This window comes from Lactuca serriola, chromosome 7 (genome assembly GCF_051521515.1).
Source record: "Lactuca serriola cultivar US96UC23 chromosome 7, Lser_US96UC23_V15, whole genome shotgun sequence".
Classification (NCBI taxonomy): Eukaryota; Viridiplantae; Streptophyta; class Magnoliopsida; order Asterales; family Asteraceae; genus Lactuca; species Lactuca serriola.
The window spans coordinates 63,994,741-64,014,019 of record NC_136414.1 but is presented as its reverse complement, the minus strand read 5'-3'; the positions used below and the strand labels follow the sequence as shown (position 1 = coordinate 64,014,019).

Below are 19,279 nucleotides of genomic sequence, written 5' to 3'. Positions count from 1 at the left end.
ATTTCATGAAAAACAATATCTCTTGAATAAATGATTTGTTTACTTGCCAAATCAAACAATTTATATGCTTTCATATTGGGAGGATAACCAATAAAAATAGCTGCTTTGGCTCTTGGATCAAATTTGGTTATGTGAACTGGTAATGTAGATGCATATGCAAGACATCAAAATGGCCTCAAGTGTTTGTAACTTGGTATAATACCATTTAAAACCTGAAAAGGTGTTTGATTGAAATATATAGGAAATTTAGATTGAAACATTACAGATCTTGCCACATTGAGAAGGTGTTGATGCTTTCTTTCAACAATAGAATTCTGTTGTGGTTTACCAACACATGACTTCTGGTGAGTGATGCCATTTTCTTTAAAAAATTCCTTGAAAACCAATTCTTTTGTATTATCAGTTCTAAAAGCTTTTATGACTTTATTGAAACGAGTTTGAATATATGCATAAAATTTTGGAATTATAAGTTGAATATCTGACTTTTGTTTCAACATATAAATCCAAGTATATCTACTCTTATCATCCACAATGGGAGCAAAGTATCGATGACCAGTATTAGTGAAAGATTGATAAGGACCCCATATATCACAATGTACCAATGAAAACGTTTCATTACACATATTGTTGAAAGAATTAAATGGTAATTTTTTTTTGTTTGGCTAAAGGATAAACATTACAATGTTGAGAATGACTATTTTGACTAATAGAAATTCCTAAAATGTTCTTAATAGAAGTAAGAACTTTATTAGAAGGGTGTCCTAATCTTTTACGCCACAAATCAACCGAAACTATATTAACTCTTGTATTATACTCTTCTTTCTTAACTGGATTGCTCATCACATATAGATCTTGTACATTATTAGCCTTGCCAATCATGTTCTTGTTATGGATATACTGGATATAAGCATGATGACATGTAAACTGAACAATGAGGTGTTGTGTTCAGGTGAGAGCACTAATTGATATCAGATTTAGCTCAAAATCAGGGACATAAAGAACATTGTGCAATGTGAACAAATAATCAATCTCAATATCTCCAATCATATGAACAGGTAAAACGACCTTATTTGGAAGAGTAACAGTATGATGAGAAACTTTCCTTTTGTTGATGAACATGGTAATGCCATGACATACATGTTGAGAAGCACTAAAATCTAAGATCCACATGTATGATTTTAAACCATTATTAATGGTTAAGGAATAGCATTTACCTGTTATAGAAGTCTCATTATAATTGACAGATATCAGATGATTGGATAATGCAGACATCACTTGTTGAGACTGAGAAGGAGAGAAACCACGGAACATGTTGCTCGAGTCATCGTTAATAGAAAATGATGAAGTATGATCCGAATTGGTTTGTTCATTGATCATAGCATCATTGATATGATTAGGTCGTGGTTTTGGTTTATAACCCGATGGATATTCGTGCAACTTGTAACACTTCTCAATTGTGTGTCTCTGAAACTTGTAGTGCGAACAGTAAGACCTGTCTTTGGTATCATGATTCTGATTATTAAACTTCTTGACTTGATTGCTGTGTGAATTTGATTTGGCCACAAATGCAACAGAAGATGTATTTTGATTATCTTGTGATATCATCTTTTGTTTTTCTTCTTGAGCAACAAGAGCGTAAACTCGATTAACAGATGGAAGAGATCCATAACAAGGATTTGACCTCGAGTTTGAGAAGATGACTCATTGATTCCCATCAAGAAGTTCATGATGTGTTTGTCTTGAAAATACTTCTCAATTTCCTGAACTCTAGTACAGGTACACTTTCCACATGAACATCTTTGACGAAAATTGTATAATTCTTCAGTGAGAGACTTGAGTTTGGTGAAATACACTCCGATTGGATCATGATTTTGACTAAGATTCACAATCTCTCTACAAATCTATAAAATACGTGGTCCATTAATTTGTTGATATCGAACTTTGAGATCATCTCAAATTTCCTTCACAGATTCAGAGAACATGATACATGTGGAGATTTCCTTTGAAACTGAATTGAGAATCCATGAGATAACAAGTTTATTGGTCCGCATCCATGGATTGTGATTAACAGTATCAGTAGAATCAGGCTCAAGAATATATCCATCTATGAATCCGATTTTGTTCTTAACAAAAAGAGTAATCAACATTGATCGACTCCCTAAAGGATAATTTCACCATTCAATAGTTGAGAAACAAGAACGAAACCAAGATTGTCTGGATGATGGATGAAATAATGAGAAGACCGATCATCAAGAGGAGAAACAACATTTTGATTTGCCATGATTAACAGAATCAAAGAAACGAAGTATGTATTCAATGATGAATTCGACAAAAATTTGAAAAGAAATCACAGAAGCAAAAATCAATTCTCTGATACCATATTACAAACAAGAAAGAAATGAAATGAATTTGTCAAATTGATTAAACCGAAGCTATTACATCTTGTATCTGCTAGAGCTAGGAGCATATAACAGAAAATAACGAACTACCAAATATTTACAATATGAACCCTCTACTTTAGATAACTACAAATAAGACCCTCATATCTAACTTATACTTTATCAATTTATCAGTTTGAGGAACATACCTCAAATTTCGAGCAACATAGAACTTTAACAGACTCCATTATAATATTCTTACTTTGAAATCAACTTACTGTTTCAAGATTATACTTCAATTTATTCCTTAATTTTTTCTTTTACCTTGGATTGATAGCATATCCTCCGATTTGGCTTCCGATCACAAGGAACAAATAAATTTGACGTCATGAGATTAGAAACATTAGTTAGTCTCCTTCTCCATATCTTGCTTCGACTTGTTGTTCCTTTGTCCACATGGATGCCCTTCCGATATTCATTTGAGTGAGTTTCATACAGGAAGCCTTCTTGAAGGCCGCCACCTCTGTCCACTCAATGATCAATATCTTTGCTACAATTCGTCTTTGATAATGATAATTCTGAGATATCGATCTTGGTTACAACGGTATTCCGATTAAACCACAACCACATATTTTTCATTTTCCGTTTTAAAGCTCCGACAAAGCAGGGTATGCCTAATCGTAAATGATTATATAGCAGATAAGTATAATCATATATAATTACACATGTTTATACATATGTCTAATCATAAATGATTATACATATATGTCTGTTCATAAATTGAGTAGTTATATATGATTATGATGGTTATGGCAAAGGAGGTGGCGGTGGCATAGGTGGTGGAGGTGGCAATGATAGGGTCGGTTGGTGGCACAGGTAGTGGTGGTGGTGAAGGTGGTCGGGAAAAAAAAGAATGGACGACACTGCATAATCATTTATGATTATAAGTTTCTCGTTGTGTCGATACACAAAAATATTAGAGCGGCAAATAAAAAAATATGTGACTAATATCGAATCTCAAAATTTCTATTTTTTTTTTAAATCTCAGTTATCTATAATTATTTTTTATTTTAATATGAGAATTTCAACTACTTTACTATCTTTAGATTCGATAGGCGAAGTTTTTTTTTTTAATAGCATATTGTTAGCATATTATAATTATCTGTTCGTTAAAGTAGCGCCGATACCACGTTAACATCATTTGCAACGAGTAAATTCAAAAGCAACAACTAAATTTGAAAGCGTTAAATGCTATTTTTATATATCAAATTACAAGTACACACACCCATCTTCATCGACAATTCCAGAAAGTTGATAACGCAAAAAACAAAAGTCTTGAGGTTTCAAAAATGGAATATTTTAATCTGAATTTGATGCTGTTCATAACCACGATGATTCCAGTCATGCAGTTACCCGGCACGATGGCGCAGACCAGGCACATCGTCGGCGGCAGTTTGGGATGGACCATACCTTCCGGTGGCGCAGTCTCTTACACCACTTGGGCATCCCATCAATCCTTCACTGTCAACGACCTTCTCGTCTTTAACTTCACCGATGGAGAATACGACGTTGCGGAGGTTTCAGAGGCAGCATACGGCCCATGCACTGCCACCAACCCCATCTCCCTCGCCACAAATGGTCCCGCCACCCTTACCTTGACCACCGCAGGCACTCACTATTACATCTGTACATTCAGAAGTCACTGCCAAATTGGCCAGAAGTTAACCATCGACGTCTCAGAAGCAGCTTCCTCCACTCCTCCTGGAGCAACACCAGTAACTCCACCGACCATCAGGCGTCCTCCTAGACCCGTAACATCCAGAACAGCGGTGGAGACACCGAACACCGCAACACCCTTTGCTCCATGTCCCCGCATTACATCTGCCCCACCACCACCTACCGATGGAGCTCCATCATTCACCGGCATGGTACCTTCCACGTTCTTGATAATTGGCTTAGTTTTCTTGAATTGTTAAATTTGAGAAGTGAGAGATGATCATATATTTGTATCATGTTTGTTTGTGTGTAATTTTTTTGTCCATTAACTGAATGTAAAACGATTGTATCTTCACACCATTTAAACTTGTAAGAATGTTTTTATATCGACTAGAAATCCAAAAACAAATAAATAAATAAAAAATCAAAATGTTGGAGTTAACAAGACATTGACGTGAGTACACCAAAAAAATTCTAAATCCACCATTCTTGCACTGGTAAGAAAATCATCTTTAGCTAGAGACTCCATCGTAATACCTCCAAAGTCAAGATTCCAATTTCCGTAACACTAGCGTATTACATACATACGTACATTTTTTTATCCAACTCCAAGGTATAGAATCTATGAAAAAGGAATGTTGGTATAGTCCCATCTACAGGTAGACGATAGGGGCGATCAGGGCCGTCAATTAAAGAGGCACAAGTATTATATATATATATATATATATATATATATATATATATATATATATATATATATATATATATATATATATATATATATATATATATATATGAGAAATTAAATTGACTCCTACCATTTCTTTCTATTAATATGCCTACCCACTAAAATTATGTCATTTGTCATCAATATTCCATGTCATCTAATTTAATTTGATATTCCTTTAGTGCCCTCGTAATTGAGAAAAAAAGAAAAAAAATCACGTAAGATTATCACATAAACGTGCACAGATACCGATTCCTTGTCAAACCCTTATTCTCGTCTACTCTGTTGCCCACGACAATTGCAAAGCCAGCGACAACATCAACAATAAAGAAGCAACAATCAAAAAGGCAAACTATCAGCAACAATCAGGTATTTGCAATGAATGCTCGTAGTTTGTATTTATATAGTTTAATTAATTGAGAAGCTTACAGCCAAAGTAACGTACAAACTAAAATTGACTTCCTTTAATAAAATAATGTTTTCTCAAATTATTTTATAATATTCATAAGATTTCTGATAAGGTTTACAACCGTGGTTATATTTTACAAAATCATATTCATTACACAGTATATTAACAAAATTAATTTACAATTTACAAAAAATATATTAATAAAATTTTGGGATGGCCTCTGCTTTATTATTGATAAAATCTTTGGTTTGTTGTTAATAAAATATTCGATATTTGATCAGTATGGAGGTTTCAAATTCAGTTGAAGAGGCTGCAAATTCAGTAGAAAATGTTGCAGTTTCAGTAGAAAATGTTGCAATTTCAGTTGAAGAGGCTGCAAATTCAGTTGAAGGGCATACAATTCTTAATCCTCGAGATCAAAAAATTTCTAAAGATGGAATGAAGTTTGATTCAGAAGAAGACCTTTACAATTACTTTAAAGCATATGCATTCCAGTCTGGATTTGGTATATGAAAATCTAGTACAAGAACAAAATATTCTTGTGCTAAAACATACTATTCACTTGGATGTGCTAGAGGAGGGGTATATGTTCCTAAAACAAGAAAACCATATAAAAAGACCACTAAAACAAACTGTAAAGCAAAAATTGACGTAATTGCATATGGTGATGGAAGATGCATTATCTCTAGTGTTTTTCTTGAACATAATCATAATTTAAGTCCCAAAAAATCTTGTTTCCAACGACCACATAAGAAAATGGATTCATATGCTAAGAGAAGACTTGAATTGAATGATTATGTTGGAATTCCGTTAAATAAAAGTTTTCACTCGTTAGTTGTTGAAGCGAAAGGGTGTGATAATTTGCCTTTTGGCGAGACAGATTGTAGATCTTACATCACAAAAGTAAGACAACTAAGACTTGGGCTTGGGGATGCCGAGGCACTTCGTAATTATTTTGTCCGTATGCAAAAAAGGAGTTCAAATTTTTTCTACATGATTGATATGGATGATGAAGGTCGTATGCGAAATGTATTTTGGGCAGATGCAAGGTCAAGGGCAGCATACGAGTCATTCGGGGATGTTATTTCGTTTGATAGCACATATTTGACTAACAAATATAATATGTCGTTTGCGCCTTTTGTTGTAGTAAATCACCATGGGCAATCTATCTTATTTGGATGTGGTTTGCTTTCACGAGAGAACATAGAAACATATGTATGGTTATTCAAGTCATGGTTAGAATGCATGCATGGACGGGCACCAAAAGCAATAATAACAGATCAATGTCGATCAATGCAAGGAGGTGTGGCATAGGTATTCCCTGAATCTCATCATCCTCTTTGTCTTTGGCATATTATGAAAAAGATTCCTGAAAAGTTAAGTAGGCTGCCTCAATATAAAGTAATAAAGAAGACTCTAAAAACCCTTGTATATGAGTCTACGGACACTCAAGAGTTTGAAGATGGCTGGTGCAAGCTGGTTGAAAAGTATGCACTTGAAAAAATGAGTGGTTAAGTTCTTTATTTAACGAGCGAATGCGTTGGGTGCCGATATATGTAAAAGAAAACTTTTGGGTAGGGATGTCTACTACGCAAAGAAGTGAAAGCATGAATGCTTTTTTTTTATGCGTATGTTAATTCTAAAACCTCATTACGACAATTTGTTGAGCAATATGACAATGCACTAAAAAGCAAGATTGAAAAAGAAAATAAGGCTGATTTTGAGTCTCTCAATTGTTCATATAAATTAGTAACTAGGTTTTATTTTGAGAGACAGTTTCAGGAAGCATACACAAATGCAATATTTAAGTTGTTTCAAGATGAGTTGCGAGGTATGTTGTTTTGCAATTCTTCATTGGTCAAAATAGATGGTGCTCGCTATGTATTTCATGTCACAGATATTGTGGAAGGGAAACATGGAGATTCTAAAAAAAGAGTTGTTTATATCGTTAGTTATGATGAGACCGAATGTGATAAACAATGTTCTTGTCATTTGTTTGACTTTCGAGGAATTATTTGTAGGCATGTAGTGAAAATATTGATTGAGAAGGATGTTAGAGAAATCCATCCACGGTATATTTTGTCTCAGTGGAGGAAAGATGTGAAACATGGACACTACTTAGTGATAAATTGTTATGAAGATTTGATGAGTGGTGAAAATGCTAAACAATTTGACCACTTGTGTTCCAATTTTTACGAGGTTGCACATATTGCTAATTCCTGCGAAAAGTATGAATACTTGCTAAGTTGTGTAAATATGGCTAAAGAAAAGTTAAATGATTTAGGGTTGTAGTAGTAACATCAATTTGGTAGTTGAAGATGTTCGTGTTTCAGACTCGACTACAAAGTTGTTACCACCCTTGCAAGTGCGTAGTAAAGGCCGTCCACCATCAAAGGGAAAAGAATCTAGAGTAGAACAAGTTATGAAGAAGAAAACAAAGAAAAATGTAATATTTTATCTATTTAGTTTTTTATATTTTTTATTTGGTTAACGTAGTTTATAATTACCGAGTTTTTTAGGTACGTGAAAAAACGAACAACATACAACAAGATCAAATGGATTCAAGTCGTGAGCATGGAGCAAATTCCTATAATAACGAGCCAAACTACCAGTTTGATCTTAATGTACCGGTTTGAATGATAAAGACCGAGGAGTAGGTGGAAATAGTATAAAATAGGTTTTTTGAAAAAAGATTATTTTTTAGTTTCATTTAATTTGCGTTTAATGATTTTGAAAGAACCGAATGACATTGTGATAGTGTTACGAATTGCACTTCTTGCTTTCTAAATAAAGGGTACATTGGTTCTTTATTGAATAATTATGATTTTATTTTATTTAGGATCAAAATATGTTACAAGAAGATGAGTAGAGGGACAAATTGCAAAAAAAAAAAAGCAAGTGCTGAAACATAAATTAAAACAGCATTGATACGCAGTCTTTCTAGGCCTATATCTAATTCAATATGTAAACAAAAGATGTGTTTGTATAGTCTAAACTGAAGTACAAACTCTAAACTACATGCTGGAAAAAAAATCATGTAAATCCGACTTCATATGACTGAGTTATGTGCATTTTTAAAAGGGGAACATATTGCAAAAAAAAAGTAAGTGTTGAAACAGAAATTAAACAGCATTGATACGCAGTCTTTCCGGGCCTATATCTGATTCAATATGTAACCAAAAGATGTGTTTGTACGGTCTAAAATGAAGCACAAACTCTAAACTACATGCTGGAAAAAAAATCAAGTAAATCCATCTTCAGTTGACTGAGTTATGCGCATTCTAACTCAAGGGCATTTTTGTCCAGATTTACAAAATGGAAGCTTTGTACATTTTTTTCCAGGTTTACAAAGAACAAATTCAAGGGCATTTGTGTCCTAAATGAGAAATGAAACTAATGAACATTTGATTCCAGATGCAAAAATACAGCTCATGTAAAGTGTTTACAAAAGTAAACTACATTGCTATATTAAACCAATCTCGTATAAACAATCTCAATAATAATTATCACAAGGTTCTGAAGATAAGAATAGAACATTTTTCATATAACTACATCTCATAACAAACTTAATACGAATTGACCATTTTACCCATGTCTTCTTATGAATTGATTTCCAACTTATCACCTTCGTGTAAACTCCTTATCATCCGGATCAACAGACCAAAACCATAAGTAAAGCCACCAGTAGCCTCAAATAGATCCAAGAAGGACCCAACAAAATATCCCTTTATGTTTGATCCATTCCGAATGAAGTTTGGAAAAAGTTGGAATTCGGGTTCCTACTTTCTGTTGATATCTGTTGGATATGATCTGTGACATTATCTTCTGAAAGCTTGTTTCCATATTTATATTTGTAGAATTAATTCCACAGTACTTTTTTGGTGCCATTTGAGGATACCTTCATCAATAATCTAAGTGTTTCAAATACCCGGTTACAAAACACTAAAAATGAAGGAATTTAAGTTGGTTAGGAAACAACCAATGGAAAGAAGTGTTATTACCTCGGTAGATGCATACAATTAACAAGCTTCTCAAATTCATGATCAACGTCTAATGTAGGAGACCGAACTGTGTTGAATTGTAAAAAGAAAATAACACAAGCGAGGAAAAGGGAAAACATAGAGAAGAACCGGCCCTAATCTATGAAATCGAATACCTGGTTATAAACCATCAAGATCCTCCATTTATCCCACCAAGAATCAGTCCTAATCCCCTGAAACAAACCCTAGAAATCGTTTTGATATTGAAATTAACCACCCATAACTCTGACCATCTGATTCTTCATCTTCCCTAGCAACACCGCAACATGTAAGGAGTAGCACCCCCGAGAATTGGAATCTTCCCCTGTTTGGCTGGAAGGAGGTTTCAATCATAAGGGTAAAATTAACATGCTTTTTGGGTTTGAAGAGTTCGATTGGTTATGAGAATTTCGGGATTGAAGATGTCGATTGAAGTAGACCGGAACATACCAGACGGAAAGAAAGCTTGGATACGTTGGAGATGAAGGTAGATTACGTGATTTTCTTTTCTTTTCTTTTTAAATTATCTCTGAGGACATTTTAGGGATATCTTAATAAATTAGATGAGGTGGAAAAAAGATGACAAATGGCTTGATTTAACTGGGTAGGAATAACTGTAGGAAGAAATGGTAGGAGGCAATTTAATTTCTCTCTCTCTCTCTCTCTCTCTCTCTATATATATATATATATATATATATATATATATATATATATATATACATATATATAACACGTGGAAACCACGGTTAAAAAAAATTAAACTTTCATAGTAAAAACTCAAAATTATTAATCAATTATTTTAAATAAATTATTAATTAAAAGATATTTTTTAATTATATAAAAATATAATCGTTGATTTAAATAAATACATGAAATTATATTATCTTATAATTTGTATTAATTTTATTTTAATTTAATGTAATTAGAATGAGAAATTTCAAATTTCAAATTCAAATTTGAGAATCAATAGGTTGACAATTGGCATGACATTAATTAAGAGTCCTAACAGAATGACACATGTCAAAAGAAGAATAAACATATTCTTTTATTAGAATAAGGATATATATATATATATATATATATATATATATATATATATATATATATATATATATATAAAATCAAAAATGTTATATTAAAATCTAGTACAAGTAAATTTCTTTCAGTTATTAAGTTATTATAAAATTTTTGATGAAATTTGTGTATTTTAAGGATCCTTTTCTTCCTTTTCTCCCCGAACCCAAAATATGTTTGGAACGCCCTGCTGGTGTATTCCCACCACACATACACATATACACACACATACAAAGAGAAAGAGAGAGTATCCATAATCTCCCATTGGTCGGTGTCCTCTAGTTGTGATCGTTACACCATAACAGCTCCGAGATGGTATGTACGATCTTGGTGAGATGCCAAGTTGGCCACGAACATGACTCGGTCGTGTATACCATTTAGCTTAAGGTGACATCCAAATATAAATAACACAATTTTTTACCCAAACAAGTATGTCAAGGTTTAAATACAGATTAGGGTTTCTAGTCGATCAAAAGATTGTATTGGGCCATTAGAAAATATATTCCACAACTTTAATATGTCCAAAGATGATTACAAGCCCAATTAGTTAAGTAGATGACTAACGAAAAGATATAAAGTATTTATTATTTTTTAAAAATTAATAATTAAGCATGTGTTTTGCCGCGAGTTTTTACGAGTTTTTGGTGCATATTAAAAAATTAAAAGAGGAAAACTCATTATACACACACACACTCACTACGGGGATGAGGGATAAACGCGAAAGTTTAGAATTTGAAGGTGTGAAAGTGACATTTTACAAAGTTGAAGATGGAAGGACGAAAGTGATATTTTAAAAAGTAAATGGATTAAACATATCATTTACAAAATAGAGGGGTTGTAAATGATGGATTGTACAAAGTTGAGGGATTAAAGATGAATGAGTGAAAGTGATATTTTATAAAGTTGAATGTGAAGGGGTTGAAAATGATAAGTTAAAAAGTAAAAAGGTAGAACATATTATTTTACAAAATAGAGGGGTTGCAAATAACCGATTATGCAAACTTAAGGTAAAGTTGTACTTAGGCATTTGAGATACTATTACATTGTGCATTAATAAAAAAAGAGGGTGGAAAATGCTTTCTACGAAGTACAAGATATATATATATATATATATATATATATATATATATATATATATATATTACAGTATAAACGCGGAAGTTTAGAAAATGAAGGGGTGAAAGTGACATTTTACAAAGTTAAAGGTGAAGGGGAGAAAGTGATATTTTAAAAAGTAAAGAGAAAATTTTATTTTATAAATTAGAGGGTTGAAAGTGACGATTTATACAAAGTTGAGGGCTTAAACTTGAACTTTCTACATTAAACATCGTACATTATGCATTGTAGGTTGTACTTTTAGCTATGGTACACCAACTCACACATGATTTAGTTTTTGTAAATATTTATGATGATATAAAAGGACTATTCATTTTCTTATTAGGCTTATTCTAAAAGAAAATCTATTTCTTTCTAATAGATATTTTGGAAAAAAATAAAGACAACTAACAAATGGGTATTTAACTATTTATTCATTTAATAAAAGGAAAATGGAAATGTAATTTCTTTTTTAAGCCTCACTAATTTAGTGGCATAAAAAAGCCAATTTTTAATATTTCAGGACCTTGAGATATTAAATTGAAGTAGGGAATGAAAATGTACTCAAAGAAAGTTTGATTTCATTTGTAACGACTCAAAAATCAGGATAAAATTTTCATTTTAAAACAAAAGTTACAATCGTCACATTGTTCCAACCATCACATACTAACAATGTCAAATCATCAGTACAATATCAAAAAGTGCGGAAAATAATGAGGAGATAATGTTGTGCCATCACGCCCAACCCTTCCCATTAGTACCGGAAGTACCTGAAACCACCAATATAAACTAAAAGCAAAAGCTTAGTGAGTTTCCCCAAAGTACCACATACCAAACATAAATAAGTAAATGCTATGGATCAAAACTTAATCTTACAAGTAATTTCCTACCGAGGGCCAAATCTCGGTTTTCTATACAGTTGTCAGGGTTCAGATCCTGGTCTTTCATACAGATACCAGGGGCCATATCCTAGACTTTCATATAGTTGCCAAGGGATCAGCAATATAGCTAGCATCCTATATCACAGAGAATGGGTTGACCTTGGTGCGTTTGACTCATTGATAAAGTGAGAAAACTCACCTCAGTCCGTTGATAAGTAAGTAAATCCTTGACTACTGAATTGGAAGATCCCACACTGAACACAAACAAATCACCCTAATCAGTAATAGGTTATAAACGATAACCATGGGCCTAAATCCCAAATCCAGACCCCTAATATAAAAGCCCATTTTACCCTTCCAAAAATAGGCCTAACCAAACTTAGCCCAACAACACAATAATGGACCCAAGGCCCAAAAGGCACAACTCATGCAACAAACAGTCCAAGGCCCAAAACCTAACTAAGGCCCAAAATTCAACAGTCCAAACTCCAGCAGTTGGTCCTTACGTCGTGGACAACTCATTATCACGTCGTAAGCACCAACTTGACCCAGTCCCGACTCAGCGGGTAAACTCAGCCCATTAATACAATTCCAATCCTTGTCATGTTGCCACCACACCTTGAGTCGCGTTGTGAACTAATCAGGAAAAAATAGTCAGGATGTCGAGTATTCTCACGACGCGACAAGCTAAATCCTCACGTCGTGAGATCTATATTGACCAGCTTTGAGCATTAAGCTCTTATTCCTTACAGCCATATCTTGAGAATTTCTAGAGGCTATTCTCTTACACAAAGGATGATAGCTTTTCAGGCATGCATATCTAATGAATGACTCAAACTCTTACTAGGCCAAGAGTGTAGGAGGCTAAGGATGGGCAACCCTGGCTCTCTCTTTCCATTAAATACCTGAAATATTAGGGTTCGATCATCAAGCTAATGTCACGTCATGAGCATTCAAAGTCACACGTCGTGATAATCAAAATCGCAGGTCAACTAGTCAATGGGCATTCATGATGTGACCTTCATGTTTCACGTCATGACCTTCAACAAAAGCTAAAAATTCAAGAAATTAAATACCTTAATAATCAGAGTGTTACATCATTGTTTGGTAGAACAAAAAAATCATTTAGAAAAATATTTCAGAGAATCAATTCCTTTTTTAATTGTTGTAATCAATGAATTGGAACTAGTGTGTTTGTCGTGTTTATCATTTTCAAACAATTTTCGTTTACAAAAATAACATTATAGTTTACATATTAATTTATCACATTATGTATTTTTATATTTGTATTTTTTTCTTTTTCTCAATTTCTTTTTACTGATATTTTCTTTTATCATTGTCAATTAACTTTTTATATCGCCAAACCAGTTATATCATTTTTGTTCCATATCAATCACACTAACATATATGACTAATCTAAGGAAAGGAAGTATTTATTAAGAATTTGGTTAATAAGGTGTTTATGTCGATCATGTTTCCACAAGCTTATTAAAATGAAGACATCAAAAAGACATCTATAAGCTCATCAATATGTTCATAACATCAAATTTTGAAACTTTTAGTTAATTATACAAAGATATGATGCTTGGTGAACAAGACTTGATAACGTTCATAATTTTTAACACAAGGACATTGACTAAACGTCACCAAAGGATTCTCATCTACCAATGCAACAAAATAGTATCTCTATGTTCTTGCTCGTAAAATCTTATTTAGTCATGTCTTCGGCTAATCAAATTGCGCTTGAGAGAAGAATAATTCTACTAAAAAATTTAAGTTACATGGGAATGACAGAAGATATAATCCAACAAATAATTAAACAAATTATTCTTTCAGCACGATCAAAATAAACTAGTAGGAAAAATAAACTTTAGAATTTGTGGGGAAAATATAAGAGCTTATCCTTAATTGTGTAACCTGAAAGAGATCATTCCCCTTTACTTTCCTCTAGTTCAAATGCTTCCTCTGAATAGTTTTTATGAAAGTTTCATAAGGTATAGATCAAGATACCCTTCAAACGAAATAATCATGATGGTCCACAATGTTCCCCGTCTTCCATTATTTCTTCATGTTCATTTTTCAAGTTGTAATTTATCAGAAACAAATATCTATTTAAAACCAGAACAAGTTGGCCTCAAAGTGCAAAAAACGAAACAAACGAACAAAATCTCCCTTTCACCCGTCAATTACATGACTCACAAAACCAATTTCAAATTTATATACTTACTAGAAAGAAGCTAACATGAACACTTATCTTTATCTTCTTCCCAAAATGATCACTGATCACACAAGAATAAGAGAGACGAAACATTAAATGAGATCAATTTCAAAGAAATGGTAATTTGACCTACTCAAATCCCAATATGTGAACATTGAATCGAGCTAGGTGTAACACCTAGTTTCAGAATGCTTTTAAAGTTTAGGCCTTATTGGATATTAATATTATGGGTTAAGTGATTTAAGCTCTAGAATTTGTTTAAGAGCTAAAGGGTAGAATGGGAAAAGTAATATTTCGGGCTTCTTGCATGGATTATGGTTTTATTTTCAACATGTATAAAGTCAAAGTAATTAGATATGGTTGTGGGGTTTGTCAACACCTTCGAATGGATATAAAGATCACCACAAACTAGGTTGAAACGAAGAAGTTATGATTGCTTGAAGCTGGAATGGAAGTGGGTGAAAACTGATTGCCACGAGGTGGAAGTCGACACGAGGTGGCCGTTGTGTAACCCAAGCCCATGAAGTTTTAGGGTTTTCTATGTATTTAAATTTTAGTTCCGTGTTTTTGGGGTATTTTTCAATCCTCTTAAGGAAACCCTAGCCTCCTTTTCACCATTTTGAGCCTCCCTTCTCCTCTCTTATATATTTTGTTTGACTTTTGGTGATTTTTAGAAGGGAGTTGCTTGCAAGGTTGATCCTTGAAGCTTAGAAATTGAATATCTCAACTTTCATCTATCTTTTGGACCATTGTAAGTCACAAAGTTCCTTATTTTTTGGTATCTTGTCTTTGGATCTTGAAGTATTATGAGTTTTAGTCTATATTGATGAGTTTTGAGTGAGAGTATGGAATAAAGTTCGCAACTTTATTACTCTATAAGGTCCCAAGAACATTTTATGTTTCATATTCGGACTCACAAGTAGTTTTGACGTCATGCATAGGATTTTGACCAATTTCATACCCCTTTTGACCTAGTTTTGGGAAGGACATGTATTGGACATGCATGACCATAAAGCAAGGATTTTTATGTTTCATTTAGGTGTAATAAAGCCTTCTGGAAAGTTTGGAAGAATGACTTTAGGGATTAAGAGCTTAATCCATTAATTTGGCCAGAGTAGGTGCCACAACGTGGTGGCTTGATCGCCATGACGTGGCAGAAGGCAGGCTTGTAACTATTTTTTTGTGAGGCTACCATGACATAGCATATGTATGGCCATGGCGTGGTGGCCAACTAAGTTGACTTTTTGACCGTTGACTTTTTGACCAGTTTAACTTTTAGTTAAACTTGGAGAGGTGTTGTGCTATTTTCTACGTTTTAACTTATGATTGGTTTAGGAGGTTCGTTTAGTTGATTCTATGAGACTTTGAGTAGTGGATTTCAACTCTTCGTTCATGTGAGTCTTCTCACAATATTACCTATGTCATAGTTGGGTGCATGCCAAACCAAGTGCCTCTTATTTGTTTATTGTTGTTATATGTGTATCTGAGTTGTTGATAACTCTGGGACTATTGATAGTTCGAAGGGTTACTGATATTCCATAGGGATGTTGTGATCCCATAAGACCGATGATAGTCCCAGGGTTGCTGATAACCCATAGTTGTTTATATTGTCATGATGTATTTTGATATTTAGGACCGCTGATAATCCTAGGGTTGTTGATAACCCATAACATATTATTATGTTGTGTTGTATATGATATTTTTGGGAACGCACTAAGCTTTGTGCTTATAGTTATGGATTAAATGTTTTTCAGGTACTTATTGTTGGATTAGGTGTATAAGCCCATAACTATAATTGGTATGTACTTGACCCGATAGTAACATGGTCCTTTTGGGTTGCCTTCATCAAAGCAACTTGACTGGATGAATTATGGAGAAAGAGGTTAATTATGATTTATTAATATATTATAAGAATAATATATTAAAAGAGAAATCATATTATTTAATTGATATTGGTCAAGAATTAATTTAGAATTAATTTTGTGATCAAAAGAGATTAATTAAATTAAGGGGACTAATATTTTAATTATCAGATAATTGCAAAATGAGCTGTGGATCCCTAAGTTAATGGATGGACGGAATTCTTGTGGAAGCCCACATAGAATTCGTTTATAGGGTGTTCTGGAAGGATCCTATGGGTTGTTTAAGGCCTAAGCAACCAAATTAGGTATTTGATTGAAACCCTAATACCTCAGCTATATATGGAACCCTTGGGGCATCCTATTTTCGGCCACTTGAAACCCTAAGAAGTGTTCCATCCGAAATTTAGTATCCCTAGCCTCTCTCTCTCTCTCTCTCTCTTATATTCTCCAACTTGCTTCTTGGTGTTTGTGATTGATTAGAGGTATTAGACTTGTGATACTAAAGATCTCAATGGTTAAAGATCAAGCTACAATTGAAAGGTAACATCCTAATTTTGTTTTTGTTATGATTTTCGATTTTTGTAAGCTAGACTTAGGGCTTATAAGCTTTGGATGATTATTGCATTTACAATTAGAAAAACTAGATCCAAAGTTTTAGGGTTTGCATGTGCACCATAGGATTGTTGTTATGCTCAAAACCCATCAGTGGTATCAGAGCCTAGGTTGTTTTTCTATAGTATTTGATGCTATGCTTAATTGTTCAAGGATGAAAAAGTTAGAATTCCGAATCTGCTGCATGGACTCGACGAGCCCATATATGAACTGGACGAGTTCATTGTGAACTCGACGAATCCAAGTCTGACTCGACGAGTTTGTGGGTCTATTGGCAGATTTTTCGGGATTTTGGCTAAAATTAGGTTAGGATAATTATCAAACACTATTTTTACTGATAAATTTCGATTTTTATAATATGATAATGATTATCTTCATCCAATTAGAAGATAATTGTCAAATAATAACATAATTATTAGTTTATTTGATAAAGATTAATTATTTGTATTTTTTATTTGAATTATCTTCTAAGGAAAGTAGATTAGGACAAATTATCTGATAAATATTTGATTATTTAGTTATTTTTCAAATTTTATCTAAATGATATTTTGAAAAGTTTCAAAATTTGCCCTCAAGTTTTGGAATTTAAATTTTAATTAAAAAGTTTAATTTTGAAATATTTAAATTCTAGACCTTAGAGTATTAAAACTTTAAAATTCTACCCTTATACTATTATAATATTAAAAGATTAATAATTATATATATGTATAAGACAAGTCAATCTTACCGTTAGTATGCCTCATTCACGAAGCTGGTCTGTAAGGGTGTTTAAGGAAGTGGCATGTACAATGACCACCATTGGGTATCCACTCTTACCCACCGTACTCTTGCTAGTGGATGGTCATTAACCGAATGGGTTGGATAGGACAAACCAATTCCTCATTAATAAGTATAATGATTATATAGAGGAACTAAATGTTTTTATAAATTCCCAATCTTAGTTACTTTAGGAAAAATATGAAAATGTATGCTATTCCTTGAAATTGCAATTTGCACTTTGCCAAGTTGTTAGTGGAGCATGTGTGGTTAACCGACACACTAATTTGGGACTAGAAAAGGTGGCAAAGGGTAGCTCGATGTTTATCATAGACGATGAAACGTATGTGGTTAACTGGCACAATGATTAGGTGATAAATGACATCGAGAGTACCACACATGTTTGCATGGTTATTCACACCTTGTTTGTGATCCTCGGTATCCCAGTCAGAAACTTAAAGTGCATAATTGAGATTTAAACATGTCATTGAAAAGTTCAATGAATCTCAAAAAAATCTAGAAATTTCAATTTATTTAAAACTTAAAATCCTTTTCGTTTTTCATGGTGGAAATTAGTAAATCGTCATTTACCTACCTTTAAATTATTTACAATTAAATTACGACATCCCTATTCTGAATTGTAAATAATTATGTTGGGTCCTAGCCCTAATTTCTCATTTGGGTGTCTAATTTGGGATTCTTATCTAATCTAAACTTTGTTCCTTTTCTTTTTTAGATGTCTACTCCAAACAACAACTCTTCTAGCTCAACCCCCTCTGGCTCATTCTCACTCATGAACTTGTGAGGGAAGGTGATCTTCGATGGATCCAATTTTAATGATTGGATTCACAACATTCGCATGGTCACACGTTACGAGGACAAAGAGTATGTTCTCGACAAGGAACTGAAAGAGATTGACCAAATAATGTTACTCCTGAGCAAACTGTTGCCTACGAGGCTCATGAAATGGACGCAACAAATGTCCATTGCATCATGCTCGCTACAATTACTGTTGAACTCTAAAAGTCCTACGAGGACTACTACCCATACGAGATGCATCAATATTTGATGGAAAATTACCATCAAAGTGCTAGGCATGAGAGGTACGAGATCATCGCCTTGATGATCACTACCAAAATGAGCGATGGGGAGTCCATCACGGCCCACTTGCAGAAAATGCAAAGGTTTGTGGACCACTTGCTGAAGTTGAATGTCAACTTCGATGAGGAGATGGCCATAGATATCATTCTACACTTGTTGCCTCCTTGTTAAGACCAATTTCGTATGAACTACCATATGAACAAGGAGGAGGTTACTCTAAGCAAGCTTCAAGGCCTGCTAAGGACTGCTGAGAGTAGTCTAAAAGGAAAATATGTTGCATCTACTCCTACTGCTTCTGCCCCTGTCTTGGCTATTGGGAAAGGAAAAGGGAAGAAGAGGAAGTCTCCTTCTAAGAGCCACAAGGGAAAGTCCCATGATGGATCCCCTTCTAGTGGGACCAAATTTGGTTCTGCTACCCCCTATACCTACCC

At 33.6% G+C, this 19,279-nt stretch overlaps 2 pseudogenes; both read left to right on the top strand.

Moving 5' to 3' along the window:
- The first annotated feature begins 3,660 nt into the window (after positions 1–3,660).
- Positions 3,661–4,480, top strand: LOC145062205 (mavicyanin pseudogene; annotated as a pseudogene).
- A 1,506-nt stretch (positions 4,481–5,986) lies between these two features.
- Positions 5,987–6,544, top strand: LOC145064040 (protein FAR1-RELATED SEQUENCE 8 pseudogene; annotated as a pseudogene).
- The last annotated feature ends 12,735 nt before the right edge of the window (positions 6,545–19,279 follow it).